The 25,925-nt window shown below is 34.9% G+C and overlaps 1 protein-coding gene across 1 annotated transcript in view; it reads left to right on the top strand.

Moving 5' to 3' along the window:
* Window positions 1–25,925, top strand: part of TBC1D22A (TBC1 domain family, member 22A) — a 200,209-nt gene that overhangs the window by 162,455 nt on the left and 11,829 nt on the right. The window lies entirely within an intron of this gene.

Below are 25,925 nucleotides of genomic sequence, written 5' to 3' on the forward strand. Positions count from 1 at the left end.
ATTAAGGTATTTCTTTGTGGTTTAATTTCTTTATAGGCTATGTAAACTAGACTATAAAGCACATAAATCAGGAACACGCTGGAACACATTTATCAGACTGCTTTAGCTTGCTTACAACATAGAAATGCAATTAGTAATTTTGAGGATCTGTACACTAGTGCTAGCTTTATCACTATGTTGTGGTTTAACCCCAGTCGGCAACTAAGTACCGCACAGCCACTCGCTCACCGTTCCCTCCTCTGCCAGTGGGATGGGGGAGAGAATTGGGGGGCGGGGAAGTAAAACCCATGGGTTGAGATAAAGACAGTTAAATAGGACAGAAAAGGGAATGAAAATAATAATAATAATGGTAAAAGAATATACAAAATAAGTGATGCACAATGCAATTGCTCACCATCTGCCGACCGATGCCCATCCCATCACATCCCCGAGCAGCGATCTCTGCCCCCTGGCCAACTCCTCCCAGTTTATATACTGAGTATGACATCATATGGCATGGAATATCCCTTTGGCCAGTTTGGGTCAGCTGTCCTGGCTGTGCCCCCTCCCAGCTTCTTGCTGGCAGGGCATGGGAAGCTGAAAAGGCCTTGACTAGTGTAAGCACTACTTAGCAACAACTAAAACATCAGTGTGTTATCAACATTATTCTCATCCTAAATCCAAAACACAGCACTGTACCAGCTACTAGGAAGGAAATTAACTCTATCCCTGCCGAAACCAGGACACACTATCAGACGTTATCACTAAAAGGCTTGGCCTTCTTTATTGTGTAACATGACCTTTTAAAATGACTGAACTAAAGTGTTGTCAATTCTCCAAATGATACTTCTCTCCCACAGGCAAGAATAAAAACCATTATTCTTCCACTTTGTTAATCATAGCTGTAGACCATTGCCTAGTCTTCAGAGTAGTAGTAGCTCAAGTAATAGGCATTTAAATTACATTGGAAAATTAGGAAGTTCAGTATGTCCTGTTGGAGTGCTCTGCATTGAATTCACATTACTGAGAAGTCATAGTTATGGTACATTTTGTACTGAAATTTTGTGTTCTGTAGACTACATCAAGAATCATCAAAACATGCATCCAGTCATTTCTCTTGCACATAGTGTGCGTTGTATTTGTTTTTCTGCATATGACATAGATAAGGCAAGTCTCTCTTAATTGTCAGTTGGAGGGTCTGGTTCTTTAGCCGTGAAAGCTCACGCTTTTCTTTTACATGTCTGACCTCTTTCAGTAGACTTAAAAACCTCACAGGAATTTTAAGGCAGAATAATTTTGCCAGAACATCAAGATGTGGTGATATGCCCGATGAGACACTGAGCAGGTTTTGAAAGGCCAGTTTTAAAGGACTTGCTTTTGCAATATTTTTTTCTTATTATTTGATGAAGTATATTATCAGTAATGTTACAGACTGGACGATGATAGGAAATAATCTTTGCTCTTAAGATATTTATTTGCATTCTCTTAAGTATGCCTTGTTGCAACCTAAACAATGAGTAAAAGTATGTGGTGTTTACTCTTCCTCATATGAACAGATTAATTAATAGATTTATATACCAGAAGTTCAGCTGTGCATGATAATAGTTACTTATTACAGATAGCATGTGTGTGTGGTTTATTTTGGTTTTGGTTTTTTTCTGTATTGTGTAGCAGAGAAAGAAATTTTGCAATCAAAGGAGTTAGACTGGCTGGACTAATACTACGGAGTGATAAAACCTGAAAACTACTTGGTACTTGGTTTACATTTGTAGAATTAAGTATTATTATATCAAAGGAAATAAATTTTGATGAGGGAAATAGAGGAAGAAACCAGTTCAGGCCTCCAGATGTTGAAATAATAATGTATATATTGTATATATTATATATATGTATATAACTAATCATGTATATGTAAACTTGTAACAGAAGCATATAAAACTGTGTTCATGCCATCCCATATTTTTCATGTTTGAAAGAACTTAACAGAATAATTTTCTCACTGTAAGATGATAATCAAGTCATGATAGAAGTTGTGTTCATTTTAATGTTTGAACAAGTTACTGTTCTTACTGCCATCTATTTGATAAGATATCAATGTAGACCTCCTCTGAAACATGAGGTTTGCAGGTTAGCATAAGTTTTAGCTATAGACACGTGAGGAGAAAGATGATGCTTTATATGTAAAATCTAGAGCAATTTACAATGTTATTTGTGGAATTTGTCCCATGTCTCTGCTTTATGAAAACTGGCACCTCTTGACTTTCCACAGATTATTCCATGCCACTTGTCCATGTCCTTATAAATTGTTCCTGTCCGACTATTGTAAAATACAGTACAATGGCAAACGAAGGACAACTATTTCAAACTGCAGTGTCCCAAGAGAAAACCTTTGAATTTAGGAAGCTGGGGAGGGGGAAAATGTCAAACTTTTTTGGTTTGCCAGGAGTTTATAGTTGCTAACATTTTGTCATGCTCAATAAAGGTATCGGTAACCTTTCTAGTAAGCTTTGATTCCATTTTGAAATTTGCTATGTAATGGAATGCTACGTAATGAGGGCAAAAATTATTACATGCAATTGTGAAATTTCCCGGGGTCACTTTTTGGTAGCAGTGAAACTATAGTGATATGTTTTCAGATAGACATTTTAAATATTTCATGCCCATGTATAATACAAAGGTTAATGTTGCTGAAAAGAATTGTTTTAGTTATAGTTAGGGCTTGTTATTCTCACGGTACTCACTTCTAGAGAGAGAGTCTGCTTTACCTACATAGGATGCTGCACAAATCCAGGTACAGAAAGCTAGTTTGGGTAGCTCTGTAGCTGTATTCATACTTCAGATTAGCAGTTTTTACTTCACATGTGGAGGAACAGAGAACACAATGGGCAGACAGTAAATGGAAGAGCTCTTAATCGTGGCTCAGATTTTCCTTTGTAACTGATGTGATGTTTTATAGGATCGAAGGGGTCATTCTTGGCTTATGATATTTCTGTTGATGGTATAAACGTTCTCTGTTAATTCACTGGTTCCATACTAGTGTCAGATTAGAAAAAGAAAAAAAGTAGTAAGTTTAATATAGATAAAAATACAATGGTTTTTTTAATGTGGTAAAGTATGACTTGTGATGTGAATGCAAAATGTGAAATTCATTTAATTTCTACTATCTAAGCTTAAGTAATTAAAGATGCAAGTAATGAAGACCTTTCTATTCATCAGCATGTCTTAGACTTTGACTTACTGTTATTCATTTTCCTAACTACAGCCATAATTCTAAAATTCTCATGAATTCTTGAGAGATGTGAATGGTTGATGCTGTTAAGTGATAAAATATTCAAGCATGATTTTGAACATATTTAGAATTAAAATATTAATAGAAAATACAGCTGTTGAGTTTAAAGATGTCGTGTACAGGATATCTGAAAGATTTGTAAGGAAACAGAACTTCAGGGACTAGATTCAGCTGTCAAGCTGAATATAAGCTAATAGTAATGTTGGACTGATACTGGTTTAACTGTTAGATATTAGAGATTTAGTCCAAATTTTCAGTTTAAGTTAGTTATCATTTTGTTGACATAGCTGAGCTATAAAAATATATTCAATATGTTGTGGTAAGGAATCTGTCTTGCTGATTTTTTCTTCTTCATGATTCTAAGATACAGGCTTTGCTGTCTGTCTGACAGACATTTTCACCCATACTGTCATCAGCCCATGTCTTTATTACTGCAATGTCCTTTTTTTGGCTTTGACAAATGCATTTTTCCTTCATTTATATTCACCCAGACTGCAAAGAAGCTGTAAAGATCATTTTTCAGTCCATCATTTTTTCTTGCTTTGCATCTCCTTTAGCTCCCTTTCCTTTATAGCACCAAGGAAAACTGAGACGCTTTCTCTTTCAAGGCCTTTAATGGACTAATACCGACACCTTACATGTCATCTCATATTCAGTGTTGAGATGCTGACTGCCAGTTTATCAGCCACTGATGACAGCCTCATCACGCACTTGAGTTCGCAAGAAAGTATCTGTGATATCTCCCAGGTTGACCGTCTTACTTAAATGGAGCACCTAATGCAGATACTCAGTTACTTTCCTCTGAATCCTTATGTAAGTTCTGTTTTTCTGCAATATCCAGAATAGATCTGACAGGTAGGCTTGAGTCTGTTAATAGCACTTACAGTCACATTGACTAGTTTTGTATTGCTTCTTTTTACTTTTCTGTGAATTTGTCGTCTCTTGTTTTATACTTGAGCCGTAAAATCTTCGTGGTAGTGACTGTCCTTTATTCTAATTTATATAATCTTTAAAATAATGATTCTTTAATCATTATTTTATATATATACTAGGGAGTAAGCCTTATTGACCTCATGATCAAAATGAATGTGTGCACAACTGTCTGTCCTATTAAAATTTAGATAAATTCTCTTGATTTTTTCTAAATGTTTAATTATGGTGAAGTATTACAAGCTAATGTTAGTTCAAATGTTAATGAGAACCACCATCTTCCTACAACATATGATCAATAAAATTTTAAGGTAATTAAGGTTACTGTTATTACTTATGTAAATACTTATGCCTTATGAAGTTGTTGTCAGGTTTATTCTTAGATTAAATCTTAGGTTTTGTATATGTTAGTTTTAAGATGGATGCCTGTTTCAGAGGATAGTGAAACATTTCACAGTGCCTGGATGTGAATGGAAGTGAGACACAGGATGACTTTGAAGTGCATCTTTAGCTTAGTGATGGAGTGAGCACTGTCAACACCTTTGGTTTGTTTTGCCTTTCCTTCTCTCTTTAATAATCACTTAATTAGAATCAGTGCAGGGTTAGAAGGTTCACTACTACCTACCATTCTTCCTAAATCTCAGCTCACTTGAATACTTTGCCCCCTTATTTCATATAAGAGTAGAGAAGGCCCAGGTTAATATCTTCTGATTTATGGTAAGAATACACTACTGATATTTCCAGTCTCATTTAGCACATGAGCTTGCCCATTTAGTCTTTTTCCTCACATTTGTCAGCATTTTTGGGGTCTGAAGGCAATTGTTTCTACCTGTGATCTGTTTTCTGCCTATTAGATTCCAAAGTTCCTGAAGCTTTATGTTACTCCCTGAAAAAGAGGAATAATGCTTTATTTTTATGCATGAACCCTTGGCATCTAAAGGTTACTGGCTTGTGTTACTTCAGGCATAATGTCAAATTTAAAAAAAAAAAAAAGCCTATTATCTTTCTTGCAGAGGATTTCACACCTATATTAAATGATATTAATATTCAACATGAAATTCTGAAATAATCAGAACAGTTTAAAACCAGAGCTATTGAAAATGCTTGGGTTTTTTCCTAGAAATGTTTTCTAGGAACATATAGGTGATGAACATATTGTCTCCTTATTTCATTCTTGGACTTATCTGCCAGTTTTCTTCATTACAGTATTACAGACTTCGTGTACAATCACAAAGGAGTCTGTAGTTTGCATTTATCAGCATTTGGACTGTTACATTTATTATGCGTATATTTTTTATTTCACTTTTCACATGAACTAACATTTCTATTAAAGTAGATTCTTGTATGTGAGTTAAAATCACTTGAAAGAGAAGGTTTTAAAGAAAGACAAATCTGATTCTATACACCTGTCAGAGTGTGTATTTGCTACAGCTACAAAAGTTAAATAATGTAACTTTGCACCCTAAAAATGCGATTAGTAGATGGTTACAGAGGCGACTGAGTAACAAGATGCTTGGAAGACAAATTCAATTCATACTGCTGTCTGCATGAGTAACTGGCTTTAGTTTAAAAAGTTTAATATGAATATTCTTCCTAGTGATTATCTACTATAGAAACATGTCATATATCAGAAACATGATTTTATATGATCTATTTATGCTCAAGTACGGTAATATGGGTTTCCTTAATCTTTTGTGATCTTCTTCCTAGTTTATGATGTGAGTTTTTAGATAGCTACTTTTTCTGCATTAAAGTACAGGACTTCTCATGTCATATGATAGGAGGCATGACTAATAAATATATTTTTAATTTAGCTTCTTGGTGTGTACTGTGCTAGAAATTTAGTTCCCATTGCTACTGCAGTAAAAATAAATGTTTCTCAATTAAAAAAAAAAGTAATGCTTCTGAACAGATTAGTTTTCTGAACAGAGGAGTGTTTACCCTTCTCCTCTCTAAGCTCTATGATTAGATGGTTTTGTGGTTCTGGATCCTGCGCCCTCACTCTTCCATGTATAGAAACTAACAGGGTCTTTTCTATGAATGTACCAAAACCTGTAAAGAGTTAAAGACTGTGAATGTGGATTCTAACTTTAAAGAGCCTCACTGCTAACATTGCTGTCATTTTATTCCCTGCTGCGAGCACTCTTGGAAGACATTCAATATGTTGTCATGCGTTGCAAGAAACTGGAAGGTCTGCTGTTTTAGACTTTGAACATCATAGCTAGCAATCTAAAGAGGTTGCTGCTTAATCTCTGAGTACTGGTAGTAGACAACTGGGAGTTAGCACTGTTAAATCATTTATATTCAGAAGAGCCAACTTAGAATAATAAAATTACTGACATTATTTTTGCATGCAAAGAGCTTAATCAACAAAGAATGAGGTGACTGGTGAAAGTTGTATCTAAATACAGTTTTATAGGGGAAAAACATCAGGTGTCCATAGGTCCTGACTTCAGCTATTACAGTCTCAATTTAACTGCTCTGTTAACAAGCCTACTCAGCTTAGTCAAAAGCTTCTGCATCTTTTGATTATCATGAATATCTTGACTTGTTCTCCGCATGTGAGTATATTGTAAATTAAACACAGAAACATTTTATCATGCAGTCTTAGAAATACAAGGTTTCTCCCACAGAAATTATTATCGCAAAATTTTAATATTAAACTAAAATATAACGGATACACTGTATGTCATCCTTCTTTTAACTTTGAGAAACTAGTGGTACTTGCCTTGTACCAGGAGGAGGAGTTGCCCTCTGTCTAGAAAGTTACTGGAAGATTCTGACCAGTTTATGTAGTACACTAAAAATGGTTTAAGAAGCATGAAAAAGGAAATAAAACTCCTAACACTATCCTTTCTTATCTCTGAAACTTCAGTGTGGCTTTCTGTGAACCTTTCTCTTCTGCTGAGACTGGTTTTCCTTAAAAGCTTGGCTTTAAATGTGCAAAGCTGAAAATAGAAATAATTAAAAAAAAATCCAAAACAAAACAAAACCACTTTTGATTTATATTTTATTCAGCTAGCAATGTGCATATTTTTATACCTAAATTTACCTCTTTTTCTTTTTTTTGCTTGAGTTTATAGGCCAACAGTTCATAGTAATAATACATTACTCATGTCTGACATTTTAAAAATAATATTTAACTTACTTCCAGTAATACAGATAAGTTTTGGATTCTGTATCTGAATATGAAATCTGTTCATCTGTTTCTCTTGCACTCTTTTCATCTAGCTCCCTCTCCCAGAAGTCATAGTTACTCCTCAGAATATTTGGAACAGTTGTACATAGTAAAATTGCAAGTTACGGTACAATGATATTGAATTGCGAGTAGCTTGAATATATATATTTGCTGCTGAAACTCAGAAGTTACTCTGAGCTATGAAGTAATCTAATACTATCAGATAAATCACAGGAGTCAGTGAAAACTAAGCCTTGCTCTCTCCAAAGCAATTTAGCAAAAAACAGAAGTCGTCCTTGAGTGGTAGATTCAGTGGCTTATGGAAAGAGGTAAATACCTAATTACTGCAGCCATGACTTACCTTGGGAGATCTGTCTAGTTTCTAATAGACCCATCTTCTACTCTAGAGAATATTGTTTTTAAAAAAAATCATTTATACTGAAATAGGATTGCCAAGACAGAAAGAAATTTTCAAAATCCCTGCTGAAGGAGACTAGTTCTACAGGGCCAGCATACAATATCAGTAGGACTTCTTGGGAATGCAGCATGAGAAGTAGAAAGCTGGAACCTTGATAATAAGAAACAGGACAAGGATCTTCAGGTTATGATATTGATATAAGTAGAATAAATATATTTTTGTAATTATTTTCATCTTTTGTAAATATTTGTATCTGTATTCTTTATTATGAGTGTAGAGATTTAGAAAATTTCTTTTCATTTTTACCCTAACCTGGTTTAAGTGTAATTACAAGTCATATGACTGTTACAAAGTCATTTATGACTCAGCAGTTTGGCAAATCTGAAAATCAAGGTACTGGGACATAATAACAAGTGCCTTCTTCCCCAGCACATTAGTTGAGAACATCTAAAAGGGAACAAGGTACATCACTGTAAAAGCTGTAGTGGCTGTTGCTAGAGGAAATGTGTAAGAGGTAAGAGGATACAGAGGATTGTTTTCTGGTGATGGCCAGCTACCTTTTCTTGCAAGTAGGTGGGGAGTATGCTTGAAGAGCAAGGGTCTTAAGAAATCTTATGTCACTCATCAGAGCAATTTAGAGACAAATTTTGACTCCACTATTTTTCTTAATTTGCTATATTAGACTGTTACTTTTTTATTACTAGTAGGTAAGTTTAAAACTCCATATAGCATGCTAATGCCTCTCTGAAATGATACAGAAAGAACAGTTTTCCCAGAATGATTAACATTGAATGCAATTATTTGTAAAAACTTCAGTATAACTAATACGTGAATGTGCAGGAAAGTAACTAATTTGTACACAAGCATGAGTGTATAACACTTCTACATTTGTTTACTATTAAAAAAAAAAACCTTAAGAGGGGATATAGTCATTTATAATCCTGAATAATCTGTTTTTTCCTCCATATGAATGTTCATGCCATTTGAAAAATTGCATTTAGACAGTGCTTTTCTTCAGTTAGTTCCAAATTAAGTTACTTTTGGAATAGTTTACTTTTGCGATATTCAGGGAATATGTTGCAACTGTAGATACATCAAATTAAAAAGTTTGAATATGAGCACTGAATGTGCAGTTTTGTGCTTGGATTTCATATGCAATATACAGCAACTCATTAACTTCTACCCCTTCTTTCATGCAGAACAAAATCTTTGACAACAGATTTAGTGTAAATGACAGCTAAGGACCCAGTTGTAACTCTAATGTTTTTTCTGTGTTCTTCAGAAAGAACAAAGCAACTATATGACAAAATCAGCAGTCGTTTGTATTTGCTAAATCAATTATATGCAGCATTAGCTAATATTTGTCTTCCTTATTTTTCAAATATTAATATTTTAAGTTACAAAAGAAAGATGCTAACCAGATTCATAATTTAGTACAAATATTATATGTAGATATGATTCATGTTACAGAGACCAGTTAGATTGAAAATGGATTACGTTATGTAGTTAGGCTTAAGGTTTAATGGAATAAAGCCAATTCTGTAAGCCAGGTCTAAATTAGAAATATAGTCGCTTTAAATTACACTTGTAGTCAGTGGAAAGATACGAGTGTGAATCAGTCACTTCTGATCTCATCCTACCCTCTGCAAATATTTATTCCACTCTATTAATTACAAAGGATCATGGCACTGGCAGAAATTAGAATTAATCTGCTAAATGCCTACATTTAGTGGTCTGAATATTGAAGATTCCTTGAAGACTTCCTTGAAGATTTGGATGTCTCTTTGCAAGCCCAAATACCGTTTCTGTACTGACTGTTAACAGAGACGTTGTCAGTCAGGAGGAGGGAGGGAAGCTCTTAAGCATCCAGGAGCAAATCCAGTGGAAATTGCTGAATAGAGGGCAAGAGATAGTGAACATAATGCCACTTGTAAAACTTGCTGTTGTGTGGAGAAAAACTGTGGAGCATACTGTTTATACAGTTCGTATTGCTTGAAAGATGCCTTTAAATTCTGAACATTTTCATGGGAAAGAAAAGGTATATGTTTCTTTAGCGTGCATTCATTCTTTGGGGCAGAGTTACTTGACTATGAGAGAGTCCCGAGCCCCCCCCCTTTGTGTGCAGCTTGATTTTTTTATTATTATTTTTTTAATTTAAGGAATTTAGTGTTATAGCCTTGAATACAATATGGTTTTGGTGGAAAACACATCCATGTGGTAGTAATAGGAAGATGATTTTCAAATGTACAGTCTGATGCCTAGTTGCTACTTCTCAACTGGTTAATTTTAACTCTTGTTTAGTAATGAATTTTATCCCTTTACTGTAACTGAGTGAACCCTAGAGTGCATTTTTATTTTAGTTATAGTTATTCTGTAAAATCATACTATGTGCTCTGCATACTCTTGCCAATAATTGATTTAATGTATTTTGTTGATTTGTTTTAAACCTTTCTATTACTACCCATTTTATATAGTGACTAATTAGCAGAGCAACCTAAAAAAGACTATTACCAACATATCACTTGGTCCCTGACTATCTACCATAATAGTCTGTTCAGAATCAGAGTTTCTTGAAGAAGGAAATACAAAGGATTACAAAAAACAGAGGACATGGAGAGTTACCTGAATGTAGAATTTTAGAGATCATTCCAGGAACAATGGCATAGTAATAATTTCTTTCTCAAACTCTGTGTACCGTGAAAACTGTAGGATCCTAACACTTTAATCTTGCAAAGCTGACTACCTAGTGTTACATATCTGCAAAGTTCTGCAGTTTACCAAAATCTTTATTTCATTATACACCCTGAAAATTGCATATTTCGAATGTGATTAGATTGATCCCATTAACCTTACAGTGCCATTGGTCAGCTTTTCCTATTTGCCCCAGGAATTAATTCTCAATTTTTTAATGGAAATTGCTTAGTGAAATTTGTGCTAGATGAAGTGCTTTTCTTCTCTGTTGTTTCCATTAATGTTGTTGTTTTAATTGCAGGAAAATGTTTAATATGGCTTTATGTCCCTTACTTGATCGTTTTTGTTGAAGGTTGTCCTTGCAGAATGAACTGGCACCCAATAAATAGGCCCAGATGTAGCAACAAAAATGAATAGCAAATGCAACTTTTGAAGTGAGTGAGACTGACCTGGACTGAATATAGTGTAATAATTGTTTTTTAAAGGAGGTCTGTTTAGGAACAGTGTTATAGAAACTAGTTTTCGGGTCCATATATTCTGATGAGTTCCTAAAGCATTCACGCATTAGATATTTAATGATGGATAACAACATTTTCCTGAAGTGAAGAGCAGTACTTGGACTTTTTTCTTCCCAAGTCTGTATATTCTGAAAATCTAGAAAGGTCAAAATGTTGCGGTGGTTAACTGATGCTGGATTTTGTAGCGTATTGTGCTGTTGTTGTTGGAGTAAACTACAGAGCAGAAATGATGCACGTGTCACTCACTGGATCTATGACAATCAAATAAAGTGATTTCTCCAGTTACTTTATCAGTATTTAGTAGTGATAAACTCTATAAGTTTCTGTCTTGGTCACTATATCTAATTTTAATCTATGCTGAATTATATTTCTCAGTAAAAGACTCGGAAGTGATGACAAAAAGTAAGGTGAATTTCTGTAATAGTTATTTTACAACAGTGTAATAGACATTGCAAGTAACTTATTGTCATCCAACTAATTGAGATCAGAAAATAATTTTACAATGCTGTTTCTAATATGGGTTACATGTTTTATTGGTTTTTAGTTTTTTTTAAAAACAGAACTGTAGATGTATTGTTACAGCTGATGACACCCTTATGTATTTTATGTTTCTCCACATTATGAGGATATTACATGGGGTGATGATAGTTTTTTTCAAAAAACCCAAAAACTAATGAAGTTTTTCCCAAGATACAGAGGATCCACAGTTTTATTATGTTCAACTACAGAACATAATAAATGAAATGCTTAGCAAATCTGTATTAGCAGATGTGTTAGCAAAACACTTATCATTAACGCTACTAGTGTGCAAACGGCACAATGAATCCAAATTTATGAAAGTGTAATATTGTCCTAGAATTCATAAATCAGGAGCTTAATCAAAATCAACTTGGTAAGAAACTCCTTCCCTCCCCCCCCCGCCCCCAACTCTTTAAGAGAGAATCACACACGAAGAAGGAAAAAAAAGCTGTTTAGAGACAGAGGACTCCTGGCAGTCTCTAACAATTCTAATCATTGTGTCGGTAAGTTTCTTTAAATAAACTTTTGCTAAACTTCCAAAATTATGTTTTTGGCACAATTTTGTAATTACATTTAATTGAGAAGCTGGAATAGTTAAGTAGTTCTGATTGCATCTAAAAATCACACTGTATGTCATAATTGAAATAGAATTCTATTTCACTTATTCTAGAAAAAAGAATGAGGTGAAAAGTATATACATAAAATACAATGGGTATGAAAAATATCATTTGTCTAATAAGCCTTTGGGAAAGATGCAAGGCTAAGGACTGACTTTTGTTCACTTATCCGTAAAGTAGTTCCTTGATAATCCTCTGGGTCTTTGGATGGCTTTAAGTGAACCAGAATAATAATTCAGTTTTGACTTCGGTTGAGTTATTTGTCAAATTCATCTCACCATTTTTAGTAAATGCTACTGTCGAAGAGTTAAATTGTACACAGTGAGAAAAAAGCATAGTCTTTTGAATATTTTGAGTAGGACTTCAGGGATCCAGAGGCACGCTGCTGTTACATGAATACAACCATACTTCGTTTCAAAGCATATTCACTTGGGCACATTAAGAATCAATAAAATATAAGTTCAATAAATAGGCTTCAAAACCAAAAATGTTTTCAAATATGCAAAGCAATTCAAGTATAATTTGCAGAGCATTTTGCCAAGATATGAAGGTTTTACTCTTTCCATTTTATAGTTGAGACTAACACATATCATTGTTAATACTACATAAGATGATCCTGGCAGAAAATGAGATGAAAAAGCTGAGCTGAGGTTTTTACATCCATATTCTGGTATCATCCCTATTTTTAAAAAGTGCTGTTTCATTCTGGATGTGCTGCTGTTAGCTGATCTTAAGTGGGTATCAAAACCAGATAAGACTTTCTAGGAAAGGAAAATGAAATTACAACCAGAAATGTTAGGACTTGCTAAACTTCAAAGCTATTGAATCTCCCTTCATGTTAAAAAAAAACAAACAAAAAAAACTAAACAAACAAAAATCCCACCACCAAAACCAAAAACCAACCGAAAACATCCAAAGCAGAAAAGGCTGCCTATGCTATCTGTTTGGTAAAAAAAAAAAAACCAAAACTGTGCTTTTTAATGTATTCATCTATATACCTTCCAACTATGATTTGTGCATTGAAACAGCATGTAATGTGCAACTTTACATGACGTTTGAATTATCGCCTTTTAACAGAACAGTACACTTCTTGGAACTTGAGGGGATTTTTGATTCTTGCAAATTCCATTGGATGTTCTTATCAGTCCAGATTTCATTTTTGCTACATTACAATCATGCTGTATCTTGAATGGTTTCATCAAATTATTTCTTTTCTCAGGCTAAATATTGAATTTGTTTTAATTGCAGAATTATCATATTTTGTCTTCAGTAAAGTTGCTTGTCTTAACAATTTGAGCCTTAGGATAAAAATATCTACATAATAGAGGACATTTCCTGTAGAAAAGCAATGCCAGGCTATCAGTGTGTCAACAAATTATACTGAAACTAATTCAGCTAAAAGTGATGTGATGAATGCCAACAGAATTGAGAAAGTTGACAAGAGAAAATAACTAATGCTGGAAACATGAAATTGGAAGGTGTTTTAACATTTATTTTGTAATGCCCGTTTCTACAGACTTAATGGGGAGACAATTAGAAGCAGAATAAATATAGATGTAACTTAAGGAAAAATGACATGATCTAAAAATACGTTAACTAATTTAATTGGTATCACAAATTTAAACAGATTGGAAAATAGCCCAGTTTATTTCACAGCAACTGAAGTCTAGATAGTCAGCAAAAGAAATTCAGTAGCCAAAATTACACACTCTGATGAAATGACTAACTGAATTTATTTGAAGATTTGATCAAAATTATAAATTCAAATACAAAGTTTTTGATAGAAGATTTCTTAAGGTGATCAATGCACAGTATTGTTTAGTGGTTGGAAAAAGGAGCAACTGGAAAGTGCGATCTGAGTTCTTATTTCTTATTCTAATTCATGATATTTTTGTGTGCAAACCTCTAAGTTTTAGTTCTGTTTTGAGAGGTGACCACATATTAATGACACCTTTTTATTCAGATGATTGTTTATAGACAATCATTATTTTCACAGAAGAAGATAAAAAGTTCATCTCTCTAACTCAAAATATCTAGGAACTCAGTTGAATTCTGTGCTTGCTCGTTACTGACATCACTTACTCCATTAAAAACCTACTAAAGAGGATAAGGGATTCCAAAGATATTAGTAGGATTGTACACTGAACACAATGTGTCTGCCATCTCTTAACTAGCTTGCATCTGTGAAATCTAAAGTACAAGAACAAATTTTAAAAATCGGTCTCATAGTGTCGAGGCTTGCTTTCATAGGGTATTTTTTAATCTACCGTTGGTTACTAATTCACTCATGTTGTGAATTTAGAAGAGTTTCCTGCCAGCTAACTTCCCAGTCCTTTAACTGAAATGATAAAATTTAGTGCAAAAACAAGATTTGCATTACTTGCATGATTTTCACACATATCTACCTAAAGGATGCATGTCTCAGTCTGTTTTGCATAAAAGCAGTGGCACTATGATAAAGCATTCCAGATTACTGCTATATTCACTTGTGTATATTGGTAACATTTGTGGAAGCTTATACTAAATTTTATAGTAATTTTTCATAGTATGTGCTAAGAGCATTTTTAGCCCGGATGCAGGGAAGGGGACAGTGGAGAGGGGAGAGTGTAATTGTCAAAATCATTGAAAGAGTAGCTGCAGTTAGAAGACTAGCTGAAAGTAGCTGTCGCTATGTGTCTAAACTGCAGATGGGTCATGTTTGTAGCTGTTGCTCTGATGAACTTTAATGTGCCTTCTTTCTTGGCCCATTCACTCTGAATTACAAGCATAATCATACTCAAGGATTTTGATGCTTTGCTAGAAGTCAGATTGGGTACTATATTAAGATGTACAAGTTTTTAAATGTTTTATGCTTTTAACAATTTTTTTGGTCTTTCAAGTTATGTGATATATCATCTATGTCTTACGTAGAGGACATCTACGGCTGTATTTTCTTTAGAAATGTCCTGATCCACCCATTTGACATCAGATCAGGTATTAAAATCTAGAGGCTTCAAAGTTTTGCCTTTTCGGATAAAATCTTGTCAGTAGTCCAGAGGCTGAAATTATAGAAGGGAACAATTAATTATCTTTTCCTGCTGTTCAGGTTCCTAGCAATCTTTTTCAAATCATTTGATTATAGTTGCTAAATAAGAGTTGCTGAATATGCCCTGTAAGAAGTGCTAGAAAAATCCAAACCACAGAATTCCTGAAGATATAAAGAACACAGCTAAAGATAGACTCTTTGGATCAAAGAAAAAGACAACCTCTGTTATAGTCTCAGCTTAACTGCTGTCCTCATGTGATTAACAGCTAAATCTTTCATTTGGCAGAACATGCCTGTATGTTTGCATAATCATTGAAATAGAGTTCTGTGTGACTGTATCCGAAACTTGTAATGCTTCTTTATCACTAGAATTAATTTCACCTGACATATAGACTTTATATACTTTAATGCAGGAAAGCAAGTGTTGTTTCTTCTTGACATGTAGTTCATCATCTGCTCTGGCTCTGACCATAATGAAGTCTCCCATCATAAACTAGTGTGATAGCAGCATAAATATATAGTAACAGCATGATTTAACAGCATGAATCAGCAGTGGACTGTTGTGGCTTTCCAAATCTGTACTGCAACTTCGCTATCGCAACAGAATGTTAGAAAGTAAATGAGGTAGCATTAGGGTTGGAGTGGTTCCAGTCATCGTAAGCAGACTGACTTCATGCTTCGCTGGGGCTGCAAGGATGCTGTCTCGTCCTATTTCAGTCTTGCTGAGCGTGTTATCTTTTCCCTGTGGCAGCATGATCACTTACCAATAAGTGGTACAGTGTAGGACGTGAATGTGAAACTGATGAAAGAATTTGACGTCTTATTACCTTTTTTTATGTTCAAAAAGAAATCCACTCCAGTTAAAATTATTTTGGATATTTTTAGCTGTTTGGATAGTCTTAGGTATTTATTTTTGTTTCCATGAAGATTTTGAATACTCAATTACTTTTTGTTAATGTATCTACCACTTAAAGCTTATCAGAACTCTTCTTAGTGATGGGTTTGTTCTCTTCATGGGTAAGTTGTAAACTTGAGAGTGCTATCCAAAGGCTTTTCCTAATTTTCAGGAAGACTGTAAATAGGGAAGCTCCAAGGTATCAGAGGATAATACTGTAAAGAGACTGGTTTTCTAGTGACCACAGTGTGTCCAGCTAACAAAAATAATAAGAGGTATTAATATTGTCTGCAAAAATAGCTTTTTTTTCCTTTATGGAATTTAGTGGAAAGCTTGTAAAGTAAATTCTTCCTGTCTCTGAGACATTCTTTATTTATCTATCTCGGAAGACTCTGTGGGAAGAAAATAATATTTTTATGTTTGTGAAGATAATATAGTTTTAATTACAAGTATTAAATATTTTTATCAGCTTTACTTAGCCAGTATTTTTCTAATAAATATTATTCAACTAGTTACATATCCAATTTTCTTACTATCGGGTAAGAAGAACATGTGAAACTTTTTTTCCCCAGTATCATTCCTAACAGCTTCAGTTCTATCTTTATTTCTGAAAAGTGAATCTACATTAGATAAGAGACAAGACAGTGATACTGGATTTTATTCTTTGGTGATATTATGTATTTGGTTGATAGATGTAAATGTGCAAGATAATGATTTCATACTGTGGTCTTTTTTTTTTTTTTTTAACTTTTAAATATCATTTAACAGTATCAGCAAAATCTTAATATGACGTCCTACCAGGAGGACAAAAAAAATATATTTTAGTTAATCGTGTTCAAGAGGAGGTTTTTCTAGTGAGCTTCTGTGGGAGTCAGTAATTGGCATGATGCTATTCAGCATTTCCACTAATAAAATAGCGGATAGTAAAAATCTGTGGATGACACAGATTTAGCATTCTGACAAAGTGAGAACAGAGCAGTTACATAAACCAATCTTGAATCACTTGTTCAGTTGACCTCTTGACCTCTTCAGGCAAGCTGTATTTTGATGTAGTCAAATGAAAAATTTTTGCAAATACAGGATAAGTAGAATAGGTCATGTCTCTGGAGTGAGAGCCTGTATCCTGGGATGTGGGGCTTCTGAAGAGATCCTAGGCGGCATTGCTGACAGCTATCTCAATATGAGCTCCCAGAATGGTGCTGTGGCACTGGGAGTAATCAGATCCTTGAATTAATGAACATAAGAGCTTGTTTTGCCTTTTGGTGGTGGGTTTTTGGTTTGGGGTTTTTTTTGGTAATATTGCATCCAGTTCTGATGTCTGAAGTCAAAGAGACAGAGAGGGCTCAGAGAGGATGACTGAAGTGCTCAAAATATTTAATTTGTCAAAAAGAAAACCAGTAAGTGAATTGATTAATATATGAGAAATTTGACAGGAAAATCCTGTCAAATCCTAAGACACTAACAAAATAAGTAATGAATTTCTGCAGCCCTTAAGAATTTCAAATTGATGTTTTTCCTGAAAGAAAAAAAAAAGGTTTAGGTTTAGTTCCTATTATCTACACAAGAGGTCAGACCAAGATAAGTAATGATCTTTCCTGGCTTTAACATCTATGACTATAGGAATCAGCCCAAAATTTCTGTTGTGTTTCTGACAAATAATACTCCCACTGACATATATGGTTGCTAACGTGTATGGATACAGAAAACATCTGAAGTTCTCACAGTTGTTGAAACAATTAGACAATGAGTTGGCCTTAGAGTACAATTTTGAAATGGCAGTCGTCATTTTTAAAACATGTATAATGTTTTTGCCTTCACACAATTGCCTCTTAAGCATTTTGATATCTAGTAATTTTTAGTTATCCTTACTGACTAAGAAGCACACAGTGTGAGAACAACATTGCCGTTGTAAAATATAAGTCTAAAATTGTGGATCTCTGTAAAGCCTGGTTGCAGAGAAAAAGCACAGTTTTGTTTAAAAAGGCTTCAATAGTTGCTGAGTAATCACTGCTTTTTTTCATTATTATTTTGGAATTTTTGTCATCATGTCCAATAGCATAATTCAACTCTAGAAACAAGTTAATTTTGTTCTGCCAGTAAGCTGTGTCCTTCTTATCTTGGAAGCCTATATGAAGTAATGGGGAATATATGTATGTTTTGTGTTCAGAGCTTTACAGCTCTGAGGATGCTGAGACCAAACTCCATACAGGTCCAGCAATGCGTTTTGCAGGCTGGGAGGAACACCTTGCAAAATCTGGGTCCCCTCTCGTCTGCACGTGTTGTCAAAAGTTCCATTTGGTCTGACTCCTGCTAAAGGAAGGGAAGGATGTGATGCAGGGTATGTATAATCTGGAGAGATTTCCTGTAAGCCTTGCTTTATCGCTTGCATTTTACAGGGATGCTGTTACTATCCAATTTTTAAATCAAATCTTCCACACAACGAAAATCTGATTTTTTTGCCCCATAAGTTTCCAGAAAAAGCACTTTCTGATTACTATAAGGTATTTTTCTCTAATCAATCAATGTTTTTATTTATTTTCAGTAAATACCACAAAGGGATCTCTGTGTTTTCTCCATTTCAATATAAAAAGGATTTTCTTGAACAAAGGAAAAACTCTTGTTCTTCCTGAGCAATTTAAGTGACCTGCTAAACTAAATGCACTGGCAGGGCTTCCATTTAGTTAGTAATTCACAGCTGTCACTGGAGACATCTCTCTACAAAGAAAACTGTTTTCTTTCCGTGTTTATTTCTTCAGCAGAAACTGCTGCATAACAATGTCAATTATTGGCCTTATCAGTGCGTAACCCTGGAGAAGACTAAAATCACAGGAGCCTGTACACTTGACTACCAAACTCAATCAAAACTACTGATAAGAGAACAAAGAGAAACTAAAAGCTTTTGGAGTACGATCTGAATAATAGGATGAAGTGACATATGCCTTTCTTTGAGACAAGCAGATGGAGGAGGATTAATTTTCTTTCTTTCAGTCTTCTGTTCTCTCCTATGGTTTCCTAAATGCTGGTGCATGTAGATTTTGCTATCTTACAACAAAATTGTCTCATTGCAACTGCAAGACAGTAAAAGTAACGAGAATTAAAATGCCCATTGTTTTGTCATCTACTTGTAAACAAATTGGATTTAAAATTCTTCCAGAAATGCCATTATAGCAGGTTTACTATTGCCATCGTAGCCTCCTAGTTAGCTCTTTCAGCTTCCATAAAGAGCAAGATCTTTACACATGACAACTCGTTTGCTCTTTGTAGTGTTTTTTGCATTAGACATCCATTTGCAAATATAGTAAGAGCTCCCATTTATCCCATCCTAATTCATTTTCTGTACGGTAGCATTTGGTTGCTGTTAGCTGAATGAATAGCAATGGTTGCATCCTGTCTTCACAAACTGGTTCACAAAAGCTTTGCGTTAAATTTTTTTCATCGCAATTCTTACACATGTGCCTAGTTTCAGATGCTGATCTGCATAGGACAACAGGGTAAACAGGGACATCTGAAATCCCTAATAGTTGTTTTCTGCCGTGTTCTTTCTTAAAGATTGCCACTCCCGAGAAAAGACAACAGAGCATAGCACGGAGCTGCCTTTGAATTGGCAGCTCACAGGCCAGCCTATTAACGCAAACCAAAATCGCCACCATTAATATACCTCTGAAAGTTATATTTCATGTATCTGATGTCTTTATTCTCTTCTGTGAGAAAAGGCCACATCTTCCAAGCTGTGCTATAGTTTCCTGTCTTGGAGCTTATTGTGATAAATACAGGAATTCCTCCTCTCATCTGCCTGCTAAGGAACAAATGAGAGAGGTAGTCACTGTGGGCAAACCAGCCCATCAAACACTTGTATTATACCACATAATGCACCACTGAAGTATTTTTCCATTAGAAATGTTATTACAGTTTTGCCCAAACCCTTAAACACCTTTTGGTCATGTTCATTTATTTAAACAAAATGGCATTTTATTCACAAGGTGTGGTTTTATAAAAGAAACAATTTTGTCAAAAGCCCGGTTCTCTAAAGAAAATCAATTTGGGTATAATGTTTTCCTTAAAACCTATTTGGTTTGTGTGTGGTTTTGAGTCTAGATAATCACTTCAGACAGATTTTTTGAGGCTTTTTTCTGAATCTGTGAAGGCTACAAGGCCACAAACTTTTTCTTAATGTGATTTGAATTTTTACAAAACCACATGGACGGTGAGAACCCTACACCTGGGAGAAATACTGCAAACTATTATTAATATTTAGTTTATGTGATACTAGCATGTGTCACATGCTAAAATGATTGTTATGAAATCAGTATGTCTCTCTCCATATTGATTTTCCATGTTTTTACTAAGATTTGTCCTTACATAGTGGAAAATTGAGGATTTTGACTTGCTTGATCTTTGATGATTGGTCTGGAGCTGCTTTGCAATTGTCAGATTGCTCCATTGCCAAACTGCTCTGTTGGGTACTGGTACCGTAATAGGGGGGCGCTGCTTTTGATGTGCAGATTTTTGTGAAGTTCTAGAGTGTAAACTTGATTATTTCCTTACATGAATGGACTAGAATTACCAAGAAGAGGTACTCATGGCCAAAGCACTTTTAGGATTTTAATCCTGGAAATCTTAAAAATCAGCAGTCAGAAAAGATTAACCCAGCCCATCGTCACCCACTGTAGTGGAAAAACATTCAGTTCTTCTCTCACGTTTGTGTCTAGAGGCTGTTCCTTGGTAGATAAGCAAAGAATAAGTACTGCATTCAGCTGTTGGTTTGCAAACTCATATTTTCCGTGAAAGTTGAGGCGTTCATCATCTTATATAGAAATTTGATCTCAAATTCTGGTTGGCCAAAGCCGAAGTTGTAGATTTCTGTTTTTATGACTGTAGTGATATGTAAAAAAGGCATGTAAATATTATATAAGTAAAATGTGTTAGTATTTTAATTGTCTTAGAATCCTAGGGCCTTAGGATATTTGTAGGTCCCTTAGGGCTTTAATGTAGTCCATTTAGAATTAGTATTCTTCCATGATCCCAGTAATAAACTCTTTGTCCATATGCTTTTGAAAAATTGTGTATCTCTGGGATTTGCATGAGAATTATGTGTTCGGTTTTTATGTAATCTGTTCAGAATTACATATAACAACAACAACAGTAGACTGAGAAATGAAGAACTTGCCCTAGCAGAGAGTATTAAAAGAATGTGGCTTATTTAACCTTGTGAAACAAAGCTTGAGAAAGAGTATGATTATCTTCAGGACTGCATTTGGATCACTTTGTAATGGGGGTAAAGATTTAAGTCATAACGTAATTTTGGTGAAAGATTAAAAGAATATAAATTCCTCCACTTTGATTTATAAACTATTAGGTAAGGTGAAGCACCTTCTACATAAAATATTAGAAGGTAAAGAGCAGTATATATTTTCTGACAAAGCTTGATAAATTTATATTATTTTGTAATATAGTAAGATTAATCCTGGTTTGGGTTTCTTCTTGTCCCCAAAGAAGAGGTTGAAAGATGGGATGCATTTTCATATATTTCATATATTTTTTCTCTTAAGGCGTCAAGGAATGGACAGAGATTTGGGGGGGTTGTTGATGTCTTTGTACGTTGAGAGAACCTATGCAGCTTGGATGATCCCTGTCTTGTGCTCTTGTGCCTGCATGCTTTGCTCACCAAGGAAGTTTAAATGATTTCTTGATGTGACCAGTGGTGTTCTCCTCAGAGTTGAAGGGATTTTTGGATTAGTTGTTATTGATTTTGTGAGGCTTCCCCAGTTAATTTGGAAATTTTCAGTTATCAGATTCCCTGCCAATGTAGAGACATAGGACTTTGGGCAGGTTCTTTATCTGTCCTTTCCTTTAACCGTGATATCTTCATGAAGGTGGTTTGGTTCTTCTCTTCCACTGCCAAGTTGTTGGTTCTCTCTATTAATGTCCTTAAGTCTGCTAGAGGTGCACAGATGTTTCACGGATTTTGACATGGCAAGCGTGGAACTATTATTTATTATTCAGAACAAAACACGTATATATGGCTTCATGTGGTGTGGGTGATTGAACAAGAAAATGGAAATGGCCTCTTTCGGTCCTATATCCCTAGGATACTGACAATATTCCATTTGAATTATGTTTAGGAATTTTTTTTAGTTCTAAAAATATGCTAGTTTAAGTAGCCACCTCATTATGACATATTTATTGGATGTAAAAATTGCATATCTCAGACATCAGACAGTACTACTTAAGTTATATATACAGGTAATTTTGCATCAGCAATCCTTAATTTATGTTTTCTCTTAAAATAAGATGAGATTTTACTCAGAACAATTTACAGTGTGAAATACCTTTTTGTCAAAACATACTAATTGCTTTAAGTCTGAAATACATAAAATTTTGATACACTCTTGTCCCTGTAGTTCATTATATTCAATTGGTATTTTATGATTTTCTTTCTTCTTTTTTGCTGAGCTTTTAGCTATTCATACTACAGTGTTAAAACTTAAAAGTCATTGTGGAGAACGGAAGAGGTGTGAATTTGGAGCTGTGCAAACTGTTCCACTTAAAATGCATTGCCAAATTATGGTCAGGAAAACCAAACCAAGAAGAGTGGGTAGCATATGGACTTCACAGAGAGGCAGAATTGTAAATTTTCTGTTGGAATCTGATTAACAAATATTTTGATCTTGCTTGACTACAGAAAAAAACAACAGAATGTATTAACTTACTCATTGGCAATTCATTTCAGAAATGAAATTCTGCCATAATTGCTACAGTCTTGATTGGTACAGCAGGTCCTATGTTTGGATGGGGTTTGTTTGGATTTTTTTTTTTTTTTAATAGAATGCCTTCTGATCTTCATGACTTTTTATATTCTGGATATTTGCACCTCTTTTCCTTTATTTGCTGCTTCTTGCATGGAGCTAATGACAAGTGATATACTTGGGCTTTTTTTTTTTTTTATTTGCTATGATTTCTCTTTTGGTGCATAAGAAGTACACATATCTCCAAATACCAGCAATATAGCAATATTTCATAAAACAATATGGCAAAAAGTATAATCAGAGTGTTTCAGGACCATTCTGCTCTGTGCGGTAGCAATTGGAGTACTGAGAAATCTTCCTGGACGTTTCCTGGGATATTCAGTTTTCATATGAGATTTTAAAAATGGAAGTTCTGTCTTCTCTACTTTAAAAGTAAGGAAGAACCCAAGACTGTTTTTGTTTGACTGGCTGATTTAAGTATGAATTTACATCAGTGTTCGAGTAAGATGACTTCCTCTCCTTTCTTGAGTGTTGAATGTTCTGTATCAGTACCTTAACTCCTGTTCATGTAATTTTGAAGCATTTTGAGACAGTTCAGAATAAAAAGGTATTACAAAAATAAGGGTTTTTTTATGGAGTTGAACATCCTTTAGGTCTGTGGCAATGCTTGCTTTGTTTTTAAGTCTGTCATTAATGTCTTATAAACTTGTAGATAATAACATGTAGATAGTAAGTTTTGTTAAGAAAAAGATCTAACATACACATTTGTTTCCTGTTTTAAGATTTAGGGATGGGATTATTTGTGGTTTTGGTTTTTGTTTTCATTTGAGAACAAGGACATAAGGCTACCTACAATATCAGCTAAGATGTAGTCCTTTAATGAACTTTTTTACCATATTAATTTATATATTTTCATACCCGTGTAAATGAAGATGTAAATCTTCTCTTCAGCTAGATGAGCACAGCTTCTCTGACATAGTTCTTTAGAACCACGTATTTTATGATTAGCAATTAAGGTTGCTAATGACTTGCGTAAGAGATCCATACTGGATGAAACAGGACTTTTAATTGCTGTTTTAGTGGTTTTAATATGCTGAGTCCAGGAATCTTTTTCAGTAGTCATGAAAAGAAAAACATGAAAGGGAAATGATAACACCATCAACTTTTCATAAGCTTTCATTTTCAGAATGTTAAGGTGTGTTTCTATGAAGTTCTTACTAGGAATATGAAATTAATTATAAGAATAGCATACTTCTGTATATTTTCAGAAGATTAAGAGGAGATTGTTCAGTTGAAGTGAAGAATAAAAAATGTATATTTGAATCAAAGAATATATATATTATCTATTTGAATCAAAGAATAAAAAAATATATACTTGTTGAGAATCACTATGCACTTGAGTTGCTGAATGTAAGCTGATAGCAGGAGAAATTAACCTTTAACCTATTTAGATATTTTTTTAAAAATATACATTTTAAGATACAACAAATCTAGTTAGAACTCTGAATAACCTTTTTTTCTGTAATTAGTTTCATACTTTTCCAAGTTCTGTATGCTGTGGTCTGCTTGTTAAGATGTCATGGTATATGAAAGAAAGGTCAAAATTAAAATAAGTAAGAATGATTGTTTAATTGGCAATTCTTTGGAAAGAATTAATAACCCTTTCAAGAAATTCTAGATGTATAATTTAGGTAATGTGCAATGAAGAAATGGAGAAGAAAAAAAATCAAATTTAGCATTGAATTTACGAAGTTGAGTGTTCACTATTTCAGCAATACTGGGGGGTTGGTTGGTTGTTTTTTTCCTCTAAACTGTTACGGGGCAGGATGTGAACTTTCACATTCAAGGTGGGAGTTCTTGAGTGACACTGATTTATGACTTGCCAAGAACTTCTCTCTCCTAAATCCTTCAGTCTGTGTCCAGTGCAGGCTTAAATGCTCTTACCACTTAGCATAGATAAACCAGTGTTTCCCCATCTTCTGCTTATCAAAGTTTAGGTTCACCCATAATCTTTGAAATGATGAGAACAAGGAGGGCATTATGGCATCCAGTGGCATGCAGCTTTCCATGCTCAGGAAGCAGTGCAGTAGGTCAGCTGTACCACTGAAGGATCCAGGTCCACTTACGCCTCTTCACCTGTATCTGCAGCAAATATTTCTTAAGTTGCAGTAGATGACCTATTCCTACTATCTCTTTAATATTCAATTTTGAAATCTTAGTTTTCTCAATTCCAGCTGTGCCCAATAGGAAAGAAATGTTTTCTCTGACTCTGAGACATAGGTAATTAATAAGATGCACAGCACTCCAGAAATACAGCTCATTATTTGCAACTCCATGCAGCAGGTTAGGGCAGCTGGAGAAGTAAGAAGTGGCAGCAGTGCAGGGAATATTGCTGAGTGCATTGAAAGAGGAAAAACAGTACTTGAGAAAGAAAAGAGAACTTGTCTCAGAGCTAGAGTCCTACTTATTTGGCACGTTACGTATCAACAGCGAGGGGCAGAGAGAAGGGAAAAGTCTCTCTAAAGCATCTGAACAAGGTCAGCTGGACTATGCAGCATGCGCTGGACCTGTGCTTTCATGTTACCAGCCAGTGCGTTTGTTACTACTTTGATAGCAGGCTGAAGGGGGAAGGATTTGGACTGAGCTTGGCTGAGTCCCAAAGCAGCAGGTATCCTTCATCCTAAGTATCTGGGAAGAGGATTATAGGTTAGCATTGCACAGCACATTACCAGCCTGGCCACTGCAGCTATTACAGGGTCTCAGCCAGGCAGTAGCTCGGGCTCATCTGTCTGTCTGCTTTGCTGTGCAATGCAGGGGAGGGACCGAGTCCATGGACAGGATGCCCGCTTACTCCTAGCCATCCATGCCACCCTTTCCTTCACACTTGACAATCCCAAATATAAGCAAGTGCAAAAGAATGTTGTAAAGGAAATAAGAATTAAATCATAGAATCATTAAGGTTGGAAGAGACCTCTAAGATCATCGAGTCCAACCGTCAACCCAACACCACCATACCCACTAAACCATGTCCCTAAGCGCCTCATCTACACGTCCTTTAAATACTTCTAGGGATGGTGACTCCACCACTTCCCTGGGCAGCCTGTTCCAATGTTTAACCAC

Source organism: Pygoscelis adeliae, unplaced genomic scaffold (genome assembly GCF_000699105.1).
Source record: "Pygoscelis adeliae isolate BGI_AS28 unplaced genomic scaffold, ASM69910v1 Scaffold315, whole genome shotgun sequence".
In the NCBI taxonomy this organism is placed as follows: Eukaryota; Metazoa; Chordata; class Aves; order Sphenisciformes; family Spheniscidae; genus Pygoscelis; species Pygoscelis adeliae.